The sequence below is a fragment of the Stegostoma tigrinum genome, chromosome 17 (genome assembly GCF_030684315.1).
Source record: "Stegostoma tigrinum isolate sSteTig4 chromosome 17, sSteTig4.hap1, whole genome shotgun sequence".
In the NCBI taxonomy this organism is placed as follows: Eukaryota; Metazoa; Chordata; class Chondrichthyes; order Orectolobiformes; family Stegostomatidae; genus Stegostoma; species Stegostoma tigrinum.
In genome coordinates, this window is record NC_081370.1 from 33,566,515 (window position 1) to 33,588,346 (window position 21,832).

Sequence of the window (21,832 nt, forward strand, 5' to 3'; positions counted from 1 at the left end):
TACCAGCTATAGACTTCAGATCACTAGAACAAGGCAAAAGGGCAAGTGCAGGAACAAAATCTAATTCTAGCTACAATACTTTCAAAACTGGGGTGACATAGTGGCTCGCTGTTTAGCACTGCTGCCTCTCAGTGCCAGGGACCCGGATTCGATTCCGCCCTCGGACGACTGTCTGGGTGGAGTACATATATTCTCCCCACGTCTGCATGGGTTTCCTCCGGGTGTTCTGTTTTCCTCTCTCAGCCAAGGATGCGCAGGCAAGGTGGATTAGCCATGCTAAATTGCCCATTGTGCTTAGGGATGCATAGATTAGGTGGGTTAGAGGGGGATAGGTCTGGGTGGGGACTTGCTGGGCTGAAGGCCTGTTTCCACACTGAAAATAAGTGATCATCCACTCAAGACAGTAGACATAATTCATGTACCTAGGCAGAGCATTTTGATCCACTGGGAACGTGATGCCATAGAATATTGCACTGATGCATTCCTTAATGAACTTTTTAATCTCCACATATAGAAGAGGAATAAATTGAATCCACAACATCATTCTGCAATGCAATAGTGACAGTGATATTCAAATTCTGCTCAGAAACATGGGCGCAATTGTTTAAATTTAAGGAAATTTAAGAAAGGAAAAGTATGTTTACAAGTAAAGTAGCAACTTGCTTTTTGTAGTCTCGTTCACAAAAGTCCTCACTGATTGTCAGACAGAAATCAACACCAAGCTCAAAGAAAAGAAATTGGTTAAGGAGATAAATTTTACACTCAAGGTTCAAATGGAGTGGAACTGTCAAGACTACTCAGATAGAGGCAAGAATCACTACAAAAAGATAGAAACATCACTAAAAAGGGATGACAATAGAGAAGCCTCTAGTAGTTATACAGACAAGAGAAAGTGGGAAACATAGAAGAATAAACCCCAGGAATGTCCACCATATTGTCTGCCAGCATTTAAGACGCAATGTGAAATATCGTTACGGAATAAACTAAGCCGGAATAACAAGGTTTTTGAAATAATGCGCATCATTGAAGTTTGGAAGGACACAGTGGTGATATCGGACAGATACAGAATTGTATTGGCTGCAAGAACCTTCAATCCAGCAATGGACGTTTCAGTTGCAGACTCATTTAATTGTGTGCGTGTTGGACAGATTGTACATCTATAATATGGGACATAACATATTTCCAAAAATTTTAGCCCTAACTCTTTAATATGCAAATCTTAATGCGCAAGAAGCTGAACACTCGCTGTGTTTCAGGTTTGAGGATGATAAAATGCTGAAATATGTGAAGAGTTATCATTCCTGTAACATAGCTGGATAAAGCATTAATTAGCACAGATAGTGTCAAATGAAATATACTTCATGTTGAACAGGCCATCTTTGTAAAGGCTCAACAGTAGGTTAAATCATTTAAGGCATTAAGTTAAATGGATTAAATCCTTCAGCAAGATGAAATTTCTCAAATCAAAATATTAGGTTTGTGCTATTGGTATCAGGAGATGGAAATTCAAAGAATAATGTTGAATTACCTTAAAACTACATCAGCTCAGCAGTCTTGTGATGAAGCGGCAGTATCCCTACTTCTAAGCCTGGGGTTCAAGTCCAAATTGCTCCAGAGGTCTGTAACAAAGTCTCCAAGGAGCTTGAACAGCAATATTCAAAACATCATGTGTTTTCCCCACAGATTAAAAATCCTACTAAAAAATGCAGAATAAAGGATGATGTCTGCAGCAAATGTCTTGAAGAGATCAGCAAGAAATGTGACCAAAGTTAAAAGAAAATAGGCATTAAGTGTAGGCATAGCGCATTATAAATCTCCCATTCAGCAAGTGACTTTTAACAAACTTGTAGCATTGGGCTTGAAAGTGTAGGAAAAGGAGAAAAGCATTTTCATCTCTCACTTTGTAATTATGGTAACTAGATTTAACAGGCAGGTAGTACTGAGGAGGTGGGGAAGCTGCAGAAAGATTTAGACAGTTTAGGAAAGTGGTCCAGGAAATGGCTGATGAAATTCAATGTGAGTAAATGTAAGGTTTTGCACTTTGGAAAAAAGAATATCGGCATGGACTATTTTCTAAATGGTGGGAAATTCGTAAAGCAGAAGTACAAAGGGATCTGGGAGTGTTGGTCCAGGATTCTCTAAAAGTTAACTTGCAGTTAGAGTCCAAGATTAAGAAAGGAAATGTAATGTTGTCGTTTATCTCAAGAGGGTTGGAATATAAAAGCAGCGATGTGCTTCTGGAGGCTTTATAAAGCTCTAGTTAAGCCCCATTTAGAATACTGTGTCCAATTTTGGGCGCCACACCTCAGGAAGGACATACTAGCCCTGGAGCGCGTCCAGCGGAGACTCACACGGGTGATTCCTGGAATGGTAGGTTTAACATATGATGAACGGCTAAGGATCCTGGGATTGTACTCATTAGAGTTCAGAAGGTTGAGGGGAAATCTAATAGAAACTTACAAGATAATGTATGGCTTAGAAAGGGTGGACGCTAGGAAGTTGTTTCTGTTAGGCAGGGCGACTAGGACCCGTGGGCACAGCCATAAAATTAGAGGGGGTAAATTTAAAGCTGAAATGAGATGACATTTCTTCAGCCAGAGTGTGGTGGGCTTGTGGAATTCATTGCCACGGAGTGCAGTGGAGGCCGGGACGTTGGATGCCTTCAAGGTGGAGATCGACAAATTCTTGTAGGAAGGAATCAAGGAATCAAGGGCTACGGGGAGAGTGCAGGGAAGTGGAGTTGAAATGCCCAGTCATGATTTAAACAGCAGAGTGGACTTGATGGGCCGAATGGCCTTACTTCCACTCCTATGTCTTACGGTCTAACCAGTCTACAATAACAGACAGCAAGTCAAAAAAGACTAACAGACAAAAAGTGGTGTAAAAGGATACAGGGACCTGACTGGAGGCTCCAAGAAGGTGTTACGCCATTGACACATTTAGAGATAGGAATGAAGATCAGGACATTGTAGAAGTGATAACTGCAGTACAATCTCCCTGCAGTAATACAGTATAAGAAAGAAAAGCCAGTCAGATTTTATGCTTCATAAAATCCTAGCAGATCAACCAGATTGGAAATTAACATTTGCCCTGACCTGGGCAGATCATGTGAAAAAAATCACTCCGGATGGTTGGGGGTCCCTATCAATTGATTGTTGGGATAGATCCATAAACTCCCTCAGTGTTTGAACCAACATTGCTGTGTTTGGGAAGGGATTACAATTACCTTCATTTTTTTGACTGGCTTGCAGGGAAAATTACATTGATTAAGGCAGCAGTTTCAGAGAAAAATTCATGAGACTCATGGCATCATAGTAGGCCAAAAATAAATTTTAACCCAGGGAACATGTTAGATTACAAAAGAGACATCAGGAAGAGTGGAATGGTGTAGGTAAGGTCAGAGGGATCAATTGGAAAAAAAACAGTAATATTGCAGCAAGGCAACCAGTTAGGGTGCATTACACACTTACAGAATCTGAACAAGTCATACGAAATGATGTGGCACTCGACACTTCCCATACACATGTTGGACAATTACAGGGAACAAACTGTGATAGATAAAGTCCCTTCTGAAGAAGGGTCTAGGCCCAAAGCATCAGCCTTCGTGCTCCTCTGATGCTATTTGACCTGCTGTGTTCATCCAGCTGTACACCTTGTTATCTCAGATTCTCCAGCATCAGCAGTGCCTACTATCGTAGATAAAGAGCTGACTGAACAGAGACAAAGTGATTGAGACACTGAACAAGATTACTTGCCCCAAAAAACAAATGTTAAGTTGACACCAAAGGAGTAACTATGCCAGGATAGGGTGAATAGAAGGATCACAGGCGGTCAATGTGAAGGGGACAAAAACATCTGAGTAAAACTGGGATAAAGGCGCTTTAACTAACAGAAATGAGCTTTCCAGAGCAAGGAGTAAGTATAGGAGAATAACAGGCAGCGATCAAAAGGCCTACCTGCAATTAGATCAGCAAAGAGATATGAGCCACAATGTCATGTAAGTGTAATGAAAACAGCTGAGACAACAAGATGTAGAGCTGGATAAACACATGGAGCCAAGCAGCATCAGAGGGGCAGGAAAGCTGACATTTGGGGTCTAGACCCTTCTTCAGAAATAGGGGAGGCGAAGGGGATTCCGAAATAAATAGGTAGAAATGGGGAGGCAGATAGAAGATGAATAAAGGAGAAGATAGGTGGAGAGGAGACAGACAGGCCAAGGGCGCGGGGTTGGGGTCAGTAAAGGCGAGTGTCGGTGGGAAGAAGGGAGGGTTTAGGTCGGTCCGGGGAGGACGACAGGTTAAGGGGGTGGGGACTTGAGGTGGTGGGGGGGGGGGTTGGGTAGAAAGGAAGGACAGGTTAGGGAGGCAGATACGAGCTGGGCTGTTTTGGGATGCAGTTGGGGTAGGGGTAGGGGAGATTTTGAAGCTTGTGAAGTCCACCTTGATACCATTGAGCTGCAGGCTTCCCAAGCAAAATGAGGTGCTGTTCCTGCAACCTTTGGGTGGCATCATTGTGGCACTGCAGGAGGCCCAGAAGAGACATGTTATCCAAGGAGTAGGACAGGGAGTTGAAATGGTTTGTGACTGGGAGGTGCAGTTGTTTGGTGCGAACCGAGCGCAGGTGTTCCACAGTGCCGTCCCCAAGCCTCCACTTGGTTTCCCCAAAGTAGATGAGGCCACAACGGGAGCAGTGGATACAGTATACCACATTAGTAGATGTGCAGGTGAACATCTGCCTGATGTGAAAGGTCTTCTTGGGCCTGGAATGGGAGTGTTGCGGGGGGGGGGCGTAGCACTTCCTGTTTTCCTGTTGTTGTAGGGGAAAGTGCTGGGGGTGATGGGGAGTGTGCAGCGGATGAGGGAGTCACGGAGAGAGTGGTCCCTCCCGAAAGCAGAGAAGCTTGGGGAGGGAAAACTGTCTTTGGTGGTGGGGTCGGATTGCAGATGGCGGAAGTGTCAGAGAATGATGCATTGTATCTGCAGGTTGGTGGGGTGGTATGTGAGGGTGAGGGGGATCCTGTTTTGGTTGTTATTGCAGGGAGGGGGTGTGAGGGATGAGTTGTGGGAAATGCGAGAGACACAGTTGAGGGTGTTTTCGACCACTGTGTACCACAAGAGTTCACATTATAGGGATTGCATAATTGTATGGATAGAGTTAGGAAGGTGAATAGAAGTTATGTTTTGACAAGGGTGATGACTGAAACAGGCTTGTGTATAGGACTAGAAGCAAAATCTCTTATGATTGCTTGCAACCACTAAAACCTCGAAGAAGAATTTGACAAAGGACGGAGACTGGAATATACTCGGTTTATACACAGAGGTACCAAATAGAGCATGGAAAACTTTATCATACAGATTGCGAAGCACACAGAAAGAACTCCTTCCCTGATGGCACTTCTAAAACCAAAGCCAGGCTAAATGACCAAAATCAATTTCTCCCTTCACCTTTGGGATAATGACCCTTCGGTTGCACTATTGTCTTTTTTTGTGTGCTCTCTCTCTCTCTCTCTCTAACATACAGTACATACCTCGTAGAAGAGGCTACTCATGTTTCGGAACAAATATCACCATGATCAGAGATTATGGAGTAAAATCACTGATGAACAAATATTTTTCATACCCAACATCTTAGTGCGTATACATCCAGCAAAGAGATTGATGGTCAGTAAGCACAGATACAGCAGCTTATTTTTCCCCTACCTGGCACAAAGTGTAATGTTCAATTATAAAACCCTCACAACAGGAGTCTCTTTCTGATCAGTAACCCTCCATCAATCTGGTCTAATCTTAAAATTTTACAGAACATACATTAGATGGGAGGAAGTAACAGGTGTAACCGGTATAACAGCCACAAGGAAATACGAATAACAATAATATAAAGCATAAGTGGTTTCAATTATTTATTGAATTGTCATGCAGTTTTCAGTCTACAGCAGCGATAAAATATTTGATTTTCCTTTCTTCAACTATTGCAATACTACTAATAATACACTTTTGCTTATTTTGACAAGCAATGTTACAGTTACAAAGGATCAAGAATGTGTCAGTGATGAGGCCGTTTTTAGGATTGTCCATAATATTCACATGCTCATGAGTTGTAGAAATTGCTTATAAACTTCTTGAACTTTGCTCACTGCAACGCAATCTAAATTTTCAAGTGCACTGCAATTCTAACTCCCACAGCTATGTGAAAACAATACACTATTTTCATCCAGTTCCACAAATAAGAGACATTCCATTAGATTGTTGAGCATGCTGCCAACTAGACATTTCTTTCAGAACTGAAGAGTACAGACTGTTGACCAAATTAATGCTCAATTCAGAAACAAGTCGGAGGACCACAAGGAAAAGTGCAAACTCAAGCAACCTTCCATTCTTTTTAAGCTTTCATGCATTTGTCACCCACACCCACATGCAACTATGGCTAACTAACCGTAGAACAATCAAAAAGGATTGCATTAACGGGCATCACCCAATAGAATTCATGCTAAAATATTAAGTAGTTCACTGTGAATTCATTTCGCATTTCCAACTGTTCTAATGAATTAATTCACTTGAGCACATTCACCCAAAACAAGGATGGATCAATGGTAACTGCTGTGGTAACTTGTATTACTAAACAGTGTATTCTCAGACTGATGGATGTTCTGCACACTGCACAGCTACTCTCATGGTACTTGCACGTCGTGCCTTATTTGCTGGTAACCATCCTTCACAATGAAAGCAATAATTACCCTTGCCTTGGCAAGATGTAATAATATGTCTCAGTGTATGGATCATTTGGATCCATTGAAATTCTTAGCTTTCCAAGTTACTTTCGCTATCATTCTGCTAACACAGTCAGCTGTATAGAACGTGGGCGAGGCCAACTTTATAATACTGCAGACAGTTCTGCTGTTCCTGCTATAGGAAGGATGTTAAACTTGAGATAGTGCAGAAAAGTTAGACGAGCATGTTACTAGAACTGGAGGGTTTGAGTTATACGGAGAGGCTGACAGGTTAGGGCTCTCTTTTCTGGAGCAATGAGATGGGATGGTGACCGTAACAGGTTTATAAGGTTAAGTGGGGCATGGATAGGGTGAATAGGCCAGGTCTTTTTTTTGAGGGCGAGAGACTCCAAAACTAGAGGGCATGGATTTATGTTGAGAGGAGAAAGATTTTTAAAAAAAGGACCCAAGAGGTAACCTTTTCACAGAGTGTGGTGCATGGAGGTAGAAAGTTGCCAGTAGTAGTAATGGAGATGGGTAAAATTACAACAATTAAAAAGGCATCTGGATGGGTATATGAATAGGAAGTGTTTAGAGTGATATGAGCCAAATGCTGGCAAATGGGGCGAGGTCGGATTGGGATGTCTGATTGGTGCAGACAGGATGGCTCTAAGGGTCTGTTTCCTTGCATATGACTCCATGCCTTTCTTCATTGCTTCCTTCTTTCCCAGCTCTATCCTGTCTTTCAGGTTGGTGACTAAAGCAGTTGGAAAACTCCTTAGTTCATCTTCAGATGGTGTCTCACTCTCACCTACTTTGTGTTACTGCCCAGAACAAAACCAAGACATACAAAAGTAAGTTTGCAAACTTCTCAAATGTGTTTGGCAGTCTGAGACAGTGTCCTGTGAAACAGAGTGATCTTGATTAATATCAACTCATGTTGTAATTTTTCCCAGCTAATAACATGCATTTAAATTGAAATTAAACAGGGAAAGAGTGATCCACATTAATGCTTCAAGTTAAAATTCTAATTTGGGGCATTTGATCATATCAGTGACTATTATTAATAGTATATTCTGTAGCCAGCTGGCTTTGATAAGATAACCAAATTATAATATGGCATCTAAAATGCAGGAATGTACGTGATCAGAAAATATTTATTACTGTTCATCAGCTCAGTTCAAGAATTCAAAACGATAACTTCTCAACTCCCATTTCTCATCAAAATATGAAAAATTTGCTCTTATGATCTCCCCAAGGTCAGAAGTCACACGACAACAGGTTATGGTCCAACAGGAACAAAACCAGAAGTTGCTGGAAAAGCTCAGCAGGTCTGGCAGCACCCGTGAAGAAAAAAAGTCAAGGTTAACGTTTCGGGTTCAGTGACCCTTCCTCACAACACCGTTCACCGGACCCCGAAACGTTAAAGCTGATTTTTTTCTGCAGTGCTGCTGCCAGATGCTGAGCTTTTCCAGCAACTTTGTTTTTGTTCCTGATTTGCAGCACCCGCAGTTTTTATTATAGCCCAACAGGCTAATTTGAAATTACAAGCTTTCGGAGCATGATGTTGTGTGCCTTCTGACATTGTCCACTCCAGCCCAACACTGGCACCTCCACATTATGATCTCTCCAGTTTTATGGTTTGGCAGGTCTGTTTTTGAAGAGAACGCACATACGTACACACGCCCAGTCAAAAGAGAAGTGACACTTGCAGTTTGGAAACTCTTTTACTTGTAATTGGCAGTGTCTCCGCTGTGATCACAGGCAAGGGTTTGTTCCCATGTTAATAGAAATACTTCACCTTTTTTCTCTAACTATTAGCAGAGTTGGCATAATTTGAGTGCAGCAAGGTGCTGAGAAATCTGGACATAGTATAAAATTTACCCAAAGCCTCAATTTATTCCATTAATCTGCTACAGCTTGTCATTCATAACGGGCTGCTTGATCAGCAAATGGGATGCAAGACAATAAATGGGAGTAGTGGTGAGAGATGGTTGTCAATTGCATAGCATGTTACTGTGGACTTCTTTTGTTTTACTTTTAAAAGTATTAGATTTTTAAAATTTGCATTTTTATGGACTGCACCATTTTAAGCTATATCCCAATCTCGTTTGGAATTGTTAGGCAGCTTGCAGGTGTGATGGGTCTGATGATACTTGCTGACTGAGCATAAATGGGTTTCTGGCTTACACCCCTTATTAGCACTTTCAAAGGGGCTCAAAAACTTGTTTGATATGCTTGCTATTGAACCTTTAATAGCATCCATTTTTAATAGCAGATTTTTCTAACTGCCCTTGGAAGTTGTCACCTCAGGTTTGTTTGCATCCACTTATCACCTGGGTAAATATCAGGGGTCAATTTGCACTGTAATTAGAGCCCAGAATGGTCTTTCTGATTTGCGTGTGCTCACCAGTTTGCCAACAAAAGGTACAGAACTATAATCACAGACAATACTTTTCATGTTGCTGTACGAGTGCAAATTAGATCAAACACGCAACATTGACCGAAGAATTACAAAGTCAAATTCCAGGTTCATTTTGCAGTAGCACTAAAGTGTATTTTCTCTGCATGTCTTCACCTAATACAGACAACTCAAAAAAACAATTGCAGCCCAAGTTTTGTTTGCTGAACATCAAAGCAATGATAAGATCAAAAGTCTCCACACAAAACAGGATTCAATAAAACTTCTCCACACATTATACTATCTTTCTCACAGAGGATGTTTTCTCGTCTAAAAAAAAGACGGACAAGATTATTTGAAAGAGCAAAACTTCCAAAAGATAATCAACAAATTCATTTCATTTCAAAAAATCTCTACCATCTGGAACAAAAATTTAAAGCTGCCCGAGTATAGATTTTTGGTGTGCACCTGCAAATTCACCTGGGATTCCAAGGATATCTGAAAGGAAATTCATTCCGTAAGTTTCATGGTTGAGCTCTGCATTTTTTGTTTTGCATTCAAGTACACATGCTACAACCCTTAAGACACCAACCTTCCTAGGGACCTTCTTTGTATTCTCCTTTTGAATTAATTCATCGAACTGTCTAAATACAATTTTGACTCGAGCTCAACAGAATTGAATATCAGGCATTTTAAGTGCATCTTATCACAGGCCAATTTCACCCCCAATGATCAGTCTTTTGGTTCTCTTTGATTTTGGAAGAAATCACAACTACTTAAAATGGTGTATTTGTATGGTGTATGGAGCCCCTTTAAGGGGTCTAAGCCAGAAAATGGTGTAAATGATGTAATGTTTGGATTAGATTGAGATTAACAACAAATTACATGAGAACACGAGAGATGAAAGCTTGCTAACAGTGACTGTCGAGGCTCAGACAGTGTCATTTGGGTAAGATACTTGAAAGCAACTGCTCTAGTGGAACTCTTTCCCAAACAAGGAATCAATGCCTCCAAGAAGGAAGTACATTGGGAAAACGAAAAGGAAACATCACTGATTGTAATTGATTGGCAGTTGTGTTAAATTTAGGGAAGGTTGAGGGAGAGAGAAAGAAAGGGGTGCGGGGGGGGCACTAGGAGAGAGAAAAGGAGACATGAGGGAGAGAAGAGGAGAGCAAAAAAGGAGAAAACGAGGACGTGAAGATAGAAAATTTGGCAGCAACAGAAACAAAAGTTCAGAAAGAGCCAAACTATAATATGGAGTGTATTGCAGTGAAAACCAAACAAATGCACTCTCAGATCAGCAAACTACATCTATGACGAGACAATGATGATGTCTTCAACCTAATTGCACTGAATTTATCATCCATTTGCCTAACATGATCATAATTTTAATTCAATTATGAAGGCCAACAAGAAAAGAACATTTTTTCAGAAAGTGAGTACCAGCATTTTCATGGGGGAAAAGAAATCACCATATTCAGATTATTAATCTTAATAGTATTTAAAGAAACTTATTGATATCTCAGGGAATCAATGCTGCCAAACAAAAGATAGAGACAAGGAAAAATTCAAATTGATGGTTGGACAATTTGCATCAACTACAAAAACAACTTTAAAACAAAATGATTTATGGTAATAAATGGATCCAGTACAACAGGGAACAGCAAACAAAAATTGAGGCTAAAACAATGAATTCAGTGATTCTCAGTTGACACCATTGCTTCCATTCCTCAAACTATACTGCTCAGAAATTCAAAACCTGAAATTACTCAGCTAGGTCAACTTAAGTCCAAAAGCATTAATTATAATTTTAGATACTGCAACAGAAAAGTGACTTGAAAATATGAAAATAACTAAGTAGAGATTTTAGTCACAGCAGACAAAGCAAAGCAAAATTGATTAAATCAATTACTTGTACAGGTCAAGTGGTGGATTTTCAAGATATTTAATATTTCTATCAATGCATCTCATTGCTCATTTCATCCCCCCCTTAAACTCCTTGAACTGAATACATGGAAAACCCAAGGTTCAGTATACCTTTGTACTATATAAACTAAAAAGTGTTTTTTTTGCAATTGCCAGGCAATTGATTATATGTTTGACTCAAACCACAGCACTGACCTAAATAACTTAGAGACAAACAGACAGAAGTTGGAGCACAGCTCATATTGTAGTTCTAATGAGAAATTCAAATTAAATTTTGTTTTTTTAAAATTCATTCTTGGGATGTGGGCATCACTGGCCAGGCCTGCATTTATTGTCCATCCCAAATTGCCCAGAGGGCAGTTATTAATCAACCACATTGCTGTGGGTCTAGAGTCCCATGTTGGACAGACCAGGTAAAGAGGGCAGACTTTCTTCCCAAAAGAACGTCAGTGAATCATATGGGATTTTCCCCCAACAACCAACAATGGTTTCTTGGTCATCATTAGGTTCTTAACTCCAGATTACAACCGAATTCAAATTTCACTCTGTGCCATGACAGGATTTAAATCCTGGTTTAACATTATAGCAATACCACCACTCGGCCATTGCCTACTCATCTATTCTCATTTTCATGCAAACCAAACTCTACACCAACGCCCTCCCTAACTACTAGGCCAATGCAATTCCTGATTAACAGTGCTACTCTTCCACATTTACCTAGCCTTTGGTATTGAACAATAACTACTCCCTTGTTCGCTCCACACTGCCCTCCAACCCCACCACACCCGGCAACTTCCCCTGCAACCGCAGGAAATGCTACACTTGCCCCCACACCTCCTCCCTCACCCCTATCCCAGGCCCCAAGATGGCATTCCACATTAAGCAGAGGTTCACCTGCACATCTGCCAATGTGGTATACTGCATCCACTGTACCCGGTGTGGCTTCCTCTACATTGGGGAAACCAAGCGGAGGCTTGGGGACCACTTTGCAGAACACCTCCGCTCGGTTCGCAATAAACAACTGCACCTCCCAGTCGCAAACCATTTCCACTCCCCCTCCCATTCTTTAGATGACATGTCCATCATGGGCCTCCTGCAGTGCCACAATGACGCCACCCGAAGGTTGCAGGAACAGCAACTCATATTCCGCTTGGGAACCCTGCAGCCTATTGGCGTCAATGTGGACTTCACCAGTTTCAAAATCTCCCCTTCCCCCACCGCATCCCTAAACCAGCCCAGTTTGTCCCCTCCCCCCCACTGCACCACACAACCAGCCCAGCTCTTCCCCTCCACCCACTGCATCCCAAAACCAGTCCAACCTGTCTCTGCCTCTCACCCATCCCTTCCTCCCACCCAAGCCGCAACCCCATCTCCTACCTACTAACCTCATCCCACCTCCTTGACCTGTCCGTCTTCCCTGGACTGACCTATCCCCTCCCTACCTCCCCACCTATACTCTCTCCACCTATCTTCTTTTCTCTCCATCTTCGGTCCGCCTCCCCCTCTCTCCCTATTTATTCCAGAACCCTCACCCCATCCCCCTCTCTGATGAAGGGTCTAGGCCCGAAATGTCAGCTTTTGTGCTCCTGAGATGCTGCTGGGCCTGCTGTGTTCATCCAGCCTCACATTTTATTATCTTGGATTCTCCAGCATCTGTGGTTCCCATTATCTCTCTCACTTATGCCCTGCCCTGTTTCGCATTTCACACAATGAGTGAATTTCTACTCAAAAAGCAGCAGTTAGCAATATGAAATAGCAGTGTAGTTATAAAAGCCTAGATGCAACAATAGCTACAAAAGAACTGACCGCACCGCAGGCTTACAAAAGCCTCTATTTGAAAGAGCAGAACTTAAAGGATAAGACTGAAAAGGAAGAACAATCTCAAAGTCATCTGCAAGTCATGGTAATCTCATCTTTGTTAGAATGTTATCCAATGGAACTATCAACCCAACTCAAAATATTAAACTGCCTGACCTGTGTTGCTCAAGCTGCAATCAAAAGCCACCATAGTCTTTCCAGTCTTGAAAGATGAAGACTGAAGGGTCATCCTGTTGTGACATTTAAGCTAATGAGAGAAGTGGAAAAGTCTGAACTATCACATTAATCCAAATTCACAGAGAAGGCAACACAGGATCAACTCAGCCAAAGCAAATTGAAGACTGATGTCAAGATGTTCATTGTGCAATGATCCATGCATGGAATAGATTTCCAAATAAAACATTTCAAAATGAGTAATGGATGCAAAATTGGTGGAGTTATGTTAAAGGTAAAAAGCAACAATTGGACATGGTAATCGTTTGAAGAAGGAATGACATTGGTAAAATGATGTACTGAACAACGTGGAGTCATTGCTTTCTTCATAGGTATTTATTTTATGAAGTAACATCTGCACTTTTGGTACCACCTTAAAGTGTCGGGACCAGAAACTATTCTTATCATTGGAAGGTTATGTATCCCAATCATGAAAATCCACAGATTAAAAAAAAACTTGTCCAAGCAGCACCGTTACCAGTTCCACAGACACTGAACGCGTGTTTTTAAAGCAAACGTGTAGTCATTGCTGTAACGTAGAGAAACGCTGCAGCCAATTTTCTCAAGGCATGATCCTGTAAAAACTGTTATAGGAAGGACCAGCTAAATGATTGTCAGCACTGCTGGTTAGGGGAGAAATGTTTGGCTGGACAAAAACATTCCATCTATCATCCAATATTACAATGGGATATGTTAAAGTCCAAGGAGGAAAATTTGGTTTTTGTCTGATGTCTCATTTCAATAACACCTCTGCCAAAGCAGTACTCCCTTTGTATTGCCTGCCTGGATCGTGCATTTATGTTTCTGGTATGGGACCTGGGCTCAGTCTTCAAATCAGGGGGTAACTTTCTGCCAAAGACCCAAAAGTTCCATTTAGATTAACTTGTATTCAATTATAATTGGGATGTAAACATTCAATCTAATGTCGGCCTCAGATAGTATCGACGACCAAAAAAAAAAACAGGGTGCCACTAATTCCACTTTGCGTAGATGCTAAATTTGCAGCAATTTCATCATAGAGGAAAGGTGTATAGACCAGGAAAATGCATGGAGCATATGGCAGATATTTTTGATATGCAATGGAGCAGATTTTAACCAGTTCAGGAAAAGCAGTCAGGTTTATAAACAGCGATAACAGTATGGAATAACAAGGTGTAGAGCTGCAGGAACACAGCAGGCCAAGCAGCATCAGAGGAGCAGGAAAGCTGACGTTTCAGGATTAGACCCTTCTTCAGATGTAGGGGCAGGGAAGCGGATTCTGAAATAAATAGGGAGAGAGGAGGAGACAGGTAGAAGATGGATAAAAGGAGAAGATAGACGGAGAGGAGACAGACAGGTCAAAGACGCAGGGGTGGAGCCAGTAAAGGTGAGTGCCGATAGGGAGTTGGGGGTGATAAGTCAGTCCAGGGACGATGGACAGGTCAAGGGATCGGGGATGAGGCTGGTAGGATGCGGGGATGGGGGTTGAGATGGGAGGAGGGGATAGGTAGGAGGAAGGATAGGTTGGGGGGGGGGGGGGGGAAGAGACAAGCTGGGCTGGTTTTGGGATGCAGTAGGGGGAGGGGAGATTTTGAAGCTTATGAAGTCCACATTGATACCATTGGGCTGCAAGGTTCCCAAGCAAAATATGAGTTGCTGTTTCTGCAACCTTCAGGTGGCATCACTGTGACACTGCAGGAGGCCCAGAATGGACATGTTGTCTAAGGAGTGACAGGAGTTGAAATGGTTTGCACCCCCTCCACTACACCCTCATCCGCTTAGCTGAACTCGTCCTCACCCTTAACAACTTCTCCTTCAATTCCTCCCACTCCCTACAGTCAAAGGGGGTGGCCATGGGTACCTGCATGGGCCCAAGCTATGCCTGCCTCTTTGTAGGATATGTGGAAGAGTCCCTCTTCTGAAGCTACACTGGCCCTATCCCCTCACCTCTTCCTCTGTTACGTTGATGACTGTTTCGGCACCGTCTCCCGCTCCCATGAGGAGCTCGAACGGTTCATCCACTTCACCAACACCTTCCACCCCAACCTTAAGTTCACCTGGACCATCTCTGATACCTGTTTCTCCTTCCTAGTCCTCTCTGTCTCCATCTCCGGCAACCACCTGGAAGCTGATTTCTATTTCAAGCCCACGGATTCCCACAGGTACCTAGAATACACCTCCTCCTACCAACCTTTCCTGCAAGAATGCCATCCCATATTCCCAATTCCTTTGCCTCCGCTGCATCTGCTCCCAGGATGAGGCGTTACACTCCCTGTTTTTCAAGGAACGCAATGCTGGTTGAAAACCCCCCTTGACCATGTCTCCAGCATTTCCTGCAACTCATCCCTCACACCCCCTCCCTGCAATAACAACCAAAACAGGATCCTGCTCATCCTCACATACCACCCCACCAACCTCTGGATCCAACGCATCATCCTCTGACACTTCCGCCATCTGCAAATTGACCCCTGGCATTTTTCCCTCTCCGCTCTTATCTGCTTTCCAGAGGGACCGCTCTCTGTTACTCCCTTGTCTGCTCCACACTCCCCGCCAGCCCCACCACAGCCGGCACTTTGCCCTGCAATGGCAGGCAGTGCTACACCTCCCCCCTCACCCCCATCCCAGGCCCTAAGAAGACATTCCACATCAAACAGTTGTTCATCTGCACATCTGATAATGTGGTATATTATATCCGCTGTTCCCGTTGTGACCTCAACTACATTGGGGAAACCAAGCAGAGGTTTGGGGACCTCTTTGTGGAACACCTACTCTCAGTTTGCAACAAACCACTGCACCTCCCCCATGCAGACAACCTAAAGGCCCTCTGCTTCTTCCTTGTCTCCCCCCCCCCCCCCCCAACCTATCCTTCCTCCTACCTGTGGGACAGGAAGAAGCGGAGGACCTTTAGGCCGTCTGCATGGGGATATGGAACATGGAATGTGCCACCACAAGGGCCAGTTGAGGCAAATAACACAAATGCACTCAACGAGAAGCTGGATAAGCATGAACGAACAACAGAACAGCAGTGTATGCTGGTGTGGTTACAGCAAGAGAAGTAGGAAGAGGATCACCTGGAACATGCACGGTTTTGTGAAGGGAAGGTCATGCCTCACAAACCTTATTGAGTTCTTTGAGAAAGTGACCAAACAGGTAGAGTAAACCGGTTGATGTGGTGTATATGGATTTCAGCAAGGCGTTCGATAAGGTTCCCCACAATAGGCGATTGTACAAAATGCAGAGGAATGGAATTGTGGGAGATATAGCAGTTTGGATCGGAAATTGGTTTGCTGAAAGAAGACAGAGGGTGGTAGTTGATGGGAAATGTTCATCCTGGAGACCAGTTACTAGTGGTGTACCGCAAGGGTCGATGTTGGGTCCACTGCTGTTTGTCATTTTTATAAACGACCTGGATGAGGGCGTAGAAGGATGGGTTAGTAAATTTGCAGATGACACTAAGGTCGGTGGAGTTGTGGATAGTGACAAAGGATGCTGTAGGTTGCAGAGAGACATAGATAAGCTGCAGAGCTGGGCTGAGAGGTGGCAAATGGAGCTTAATGCAGACAAGTGTGAGGTGATGCACTTTGGTAGGAGTAATCGGAAGGCAAAGTACAGGGCTAATGGTAAGATTCTTGGTAGTGTAGATGAGCAGAGAGATCTCGGTGTCCATGTACACAGATGCTTGAAAGTTGCCACCCAGGTTGATAGGGCTGTTAAGGCGGCATACAAAGTTTTAGCTTTTATTAATAGAGGGATCGAGTTCCAGAACCAAGAGGTTATGGTGAAGCTGTACAAAACTCTGGTGCGGCCGCACTTGGAGTATTGCGTACAGTTCTGGTCACCGCACTATAAGGAGGATGTGGAAGCTTTGGAAAGGGTGCAGAGGAGATTTACTAGGATGTTGCCTGGTATGGAGGGAAGGTCTTACGAGGAAAGGCTGAGGGACTTGAGGCTGTTTTCATTAGAGAGAAGGTGGTTGAGAGGTGACTTAATTGAAACATATAAAATAATCAGAGGGTTAGATAGGGTGGATAGGGAGAGCCTTTTTCCTAGGATGGTGACGGCGAGCACGAGGGGGCATAGCTTTAAATTGAGAGGTGAAAGATATAGGATAGATGTCAGAGGTAGTTTCTTCACTCAGAGTAGTAAGGGAATGGAACGCTTTGCTTGCAACAGTAGTAGATTCGCCAACTTTAGGTACATTTAAGTCGTCATTGGATAAGCATATGGACGTACATGGAACAGTGTAGGTTAGATGGGCTTGAGATCGGTATGACAGGTCGGCACAACATCGAGGGCCAAAGGCCCTGTACTGTGCTGTAATGTTCTATGAATGCCAACAGTCAAATGAAATGGCATGTTTCTATGCCACAGATTCTGAAAAGTCCATAATGCTTAACTGAAACAATTTGGCACATATTTACATCAGATCTGACTGCTGAAGAATGTCACATTCAAATACTACCAGACCGCAAATTCTTCAGCACTTTTATTTTTATTTCAGATTTTCAGTATCATTGGTATTTTGTGAGCACCTTAGGTTATGGCTTTTGCTTTTAAAAATTGAGACAGAATGGTGCATAATGCTAAGTGAAAATATTTGTATGTAGATCAGACAAGCAGCAGGTTGGTCATTAAAACTCAATTCTGATTAAAGACGCCAAAAATACCTGCTAAATGCTGAACTGCATATATTGAAGTCAGATGTGGCCTTAAATAGATTCCGTTTTTTAAAAAAAGGCTCGAGCTTTAGCTGAGAATGCCAGTCATACTGGTCGTGATTGAATCTTTCTTCAGCGGCTAGTGAAGGACACAATAAACATTCCATCAGTAGTATTCAAAAAGTGTGTGCGCAGCAGAGCTTTAATAATACATCCCCAGCCAATCACTGCACTAACGCTCAATTCAGTGGTGATTTAAATAGGCAGCCTGACAAAACCGACTTCGTATTGTAACAATACTTCGCGGAATTAGCTGAAAGGTAACCTTGGACTTCCTTGTTTTTAAAAAAAACTCAGTGGCCTACAGATTCTTGTTAAAGACACAGCTGAAAAAAATGAGATGCTATTGTGGAAGCGGGGAAGTAGGTAAATGTGATTTATTTACTGACGGTGGCACCTTATTTAAGATGTTGTTTATTCGCTTCAGCGTTTACGAAGTTCCAGACGCCGTTTTGAAGAGCGACGTTCATGCGTTCCTCTCTCCAACATTCCAATTTGGCTAATTACTTTCAACTTGCTTGCTAGGCTCTGCCATTATCTCAAGAGATCCAACTCTGCGGCTGCGGATCTCCAGGTTTACTTTACTGCGAGGAGAGCATTGCGGACCAAATGCTTGCTGTCTGCAAAAGCTCTTCGTTCTTGTAACTTAGGCTTCCTTACACTGCAGTGTCCAGGTCTTGCAGGAGGCCTATAAATCCCTCCCCGTAGTGCAAATACACATTAATTTGAAGCACAAGCGAACTGGAGGTAGTGTCGTTCCCACGTTGACATAAAGGAGAGGCTGTCAAAGTAAGTTTGTTGAATAACCCACAACAGCAACTAAATACATGGTATATAGTGAAAGCTCGTGTTTAAACGCATCATTTCAATCAATTGCCCACAGAAACGAAGCAAATAAACGTACCTTCCAAACTTGAAGAAACAGGCGTTCTTTGTGCGATAAAGGAGCCACTCAGTTTCCAGTAACCCAGAGTAGAAACCTTAAAACCACTCTCTTTCGAAACCACTTTGTTTTGAAACCACCAATTCATTTTCACATGAAACTGACTGAAGCAATCCTACTCCTACAAAAGGTGCACTCCCCTATAGGTCATCAGATGTAAATAGTATCAGCTCATCAGAACACGCCCCTCGCAGGAATTTCTATCAACTGAAAGCAACCGAACAAAAGTGGGAAGAACGTCCCGGTCAACAAGCACATAGTAATGTGCGCGACTGACGTACCAGTTGAAACAATTAAACATCGCAACTTTCAGAAGCATTAAAGAAGCATTCGCGTCCGAATTTCGCTCGCTACTGGAATGATCCTGTAGAATTTTACTTCAAATGCTGAGCCCAAGCATTAAAATATAGTTAAACCTAAACTTTAGTTCCACGCTAATGCCGAATAGAAACGGGGACCACTTACAGTCACAAAACTTTAGCAGTGTAATGAGTTGATTTGTTTTTACACACATAACCAGCTCGGCGCTCGACCCCCATTCAATGCGGAGTTGACTGTTTACATCTACAGTTCAATTCAGTTATTGTAGATATTTCCTAATTAACCTGTTCAGAGCTGTCCTTAACATATCTCTGGAGCAGGAAAGTCTTGAACCCAGGCCAGGCTGTGTTAGACCTCAGTACAGCTTACAGTAGAAATTAGAAAGTCAACATTTCTGTCCAATCTTTCTTCAGTGAACTCTGCCAAAGATATATTTGTGCTGGCCAAGACATGCAAGTTTGTATGTGACATCTTTACTCCAATAAACTATCTTCAAGAATCCTCAACAATAAAATCAACAATATAAACAAAAGAAGAAAGAAATCCTGAGAGGTCGAAGATAGTTTGAACATTGAGGTGCATTTTAGGATGACACGGAAGGCAAGCAAGAGAGACCTATGGGCTTATGGTGGGAATTGAAGAACGCATGGCAGAAATAGCTAACAGCGCAACTTTTGGGTGAAGAGTGGGCCAATGCAAGTAGCTTTGACTTTGAGGGCTTTCGGTTGCGATGGGCAATCCTGCAGTCTTAAGATTCATGCACAGAGTGACTTAAGCAAAGGATAGAAATGTCCAAGCTTATACCACAGACAGGGCTGATGTTAACAAAGACCAGGTCATGGAATAGGCTATGGATAATTTCTGACTTTCGTTGGCGGAGAATTGCATTTGGCCATTAGAAAGTTACAATAGAGATGAGAAATGCATACAGTAGGATCTCAATGGCATCTCCTAACTAGCATTTTAACTTGCATCTTCCAAACTCGAGACCATAAATCCTCTTGTGTCCTATCGCATGCCACGTCCTCTTCAGCCATTACTCCTGTGCCAGCAACAACACAATTTTAAAATTCTCATACCAGCTTTCAAAACTGTCCCACCCTACACCTCACTTTCCTCCTATAAGGTGCACCTCAGACTGAAACCCTGCATCAACAGTCCAAATGTCAGTGTCAAATTTTGTTGGATGATGTACCTCTGAAGTGACTTGGGATATTTTATTATGTTAAAGGCGCTATATATGACGAAAACACGTCGCAGCTGCTGCTACTTGATTTTGGTCAGTGTGGGCAATACTACAGTAAACCAAGTAGGTGTTGATACAACACAAACAGCTAAGCTCAGGGTCAAACATGGTGATGCCTACTTCATTTGTGGAACGGTGGCCAAGGACAATAAAAGGTACAGCAACTGCTGCAGTCGTCCTGCTATTTAGTTGGAGAAACTAACTCATTAAACACAATGTCACTAATTTGCGGAATGGCAGTAAGAAGTGAATGGATCATCATTGCTCAGTCTTATACAGCACTGACTATTTCCAGCACAATATTTCAAATTAATTCCATTGAAGTCTTTAAGTAGAATAATCAATAAACAGTACAAGATCGAACATGGTTTCATTAACAATGAGATACCGCATTGGTTTTTGTCTGGAAAATTTCTGTGTAGGTTACTTAAAATAGCTTAAATTACTTGATCATGATGCAGCATCTGTGCTAGACAGTCCACAAATGCCCCCGGACCTTCGAATTATGATACCTTGTCTTGAACCGATCATATTAATTAGATATTTCACACCACAAATCCAGTCCTGTCAGCTTAGTTAAATCTCTTGCAGAGAAGGAGTTAAATTAGACTGAATTTATCAATGTGACCCATTATTACTAAAATTCTAGCTGGGACATGCAGACGTCTCACAAGACATAACAATATATTCTTTCCTGTGTTTAACCTTGAGCATAAATGCCAGACGGTTGTTAATGGAAACCTCCAGCATGACAGGCTTTACACGAATCGGTTCTGGTCTTGATAGAAAGCTACCTAAGGTAACAGACTTGAAAATCCAAATCGTTTCAATATTCTGACCTGTACTGGAGCCACTGAAATGAAGAAAGCCTTCAGCTTCCCAACGTCACACAATCCCAATAGTCGTGCAAAATGTTAAAAGTCAGGATGCATTTTCTTCGCTATGAATATAGGGCGCATTCCGCACACAGTCCTGAAGAAATCTTTGATATGCTCTGCTCCTGCATTGATAGTGCTGTGGAAAACTGAAGGAGAAACCCATCGCCTTACAACAGCAATCGTGCTTTGTCTGGCAAACTGCCAGTACCTGCTACGAAGTACTGCGAACACGGCAAATCCCTTCCAGCGGCTAATGAAGATGGAGACGGCTGGTATAAACGCAGTTTTTTTGTTAGCTAAGGGAGCATCTCACTCTAAGAATAGTTTTATTTTTAATCTTTAACGCAAGGCGTGCAACACACATACACAGTCTGCACTCTGCAACAATTCTACCATTTGAAGTCACTGAACACTGCTATGTCTTTTTGAGGCTAAGCGAATATTTCATTTCAAACTGGAGAAGCCAGTTTGTATTGCTTGACACAAACAAAGGAAGCAGCCCTTAGGCTTATCTGGACAGTGTACTTTATACTTCCAAATGTCTAGCCTTTTAGAAGTTTACAATTATGCAGTGGGCCTTTCCACTATATCACTCCGTTGTGAGCGGGGATTAAGCCTCAGATACTGTTACTTTCACGACAACTGAATAGAAAGCAAGCTGTCGCCTTGGTTCAAGTGTCAAT

General features: G+C 42.5%; 1 protein-coding gene across 11 annotated transcripts in view; it reads right to left on the reverse strand.

Moving 5' to 3' along the window:
* The window catches only part of plekha7b (pleckstrin homology domain containing, family A member 7b), a 442,105-nt gene that overhangs the window by 248,743 nt on the left and 171,530 nt on the right, over positions 1-21,832 (reverse strand). The window contains exon 1 of one of the 11 annotated variants that reach the window (XM_059652061.1): positions 21,111-21,371. The exons of 9 other annotated variants lie outside the window; for them this stretch is intronic. The gene's annotated coding sequence lies outside the window, so the exon portion shown is untranslated. Of the gene's footprint in view, positions 1-1,528; positions 1,550-21,110; positions 21,372-21,832 lie in introns of those variants that run through there. One more of the 11 variants, XM_059652063.1, reaches the window with a different exon arrangement.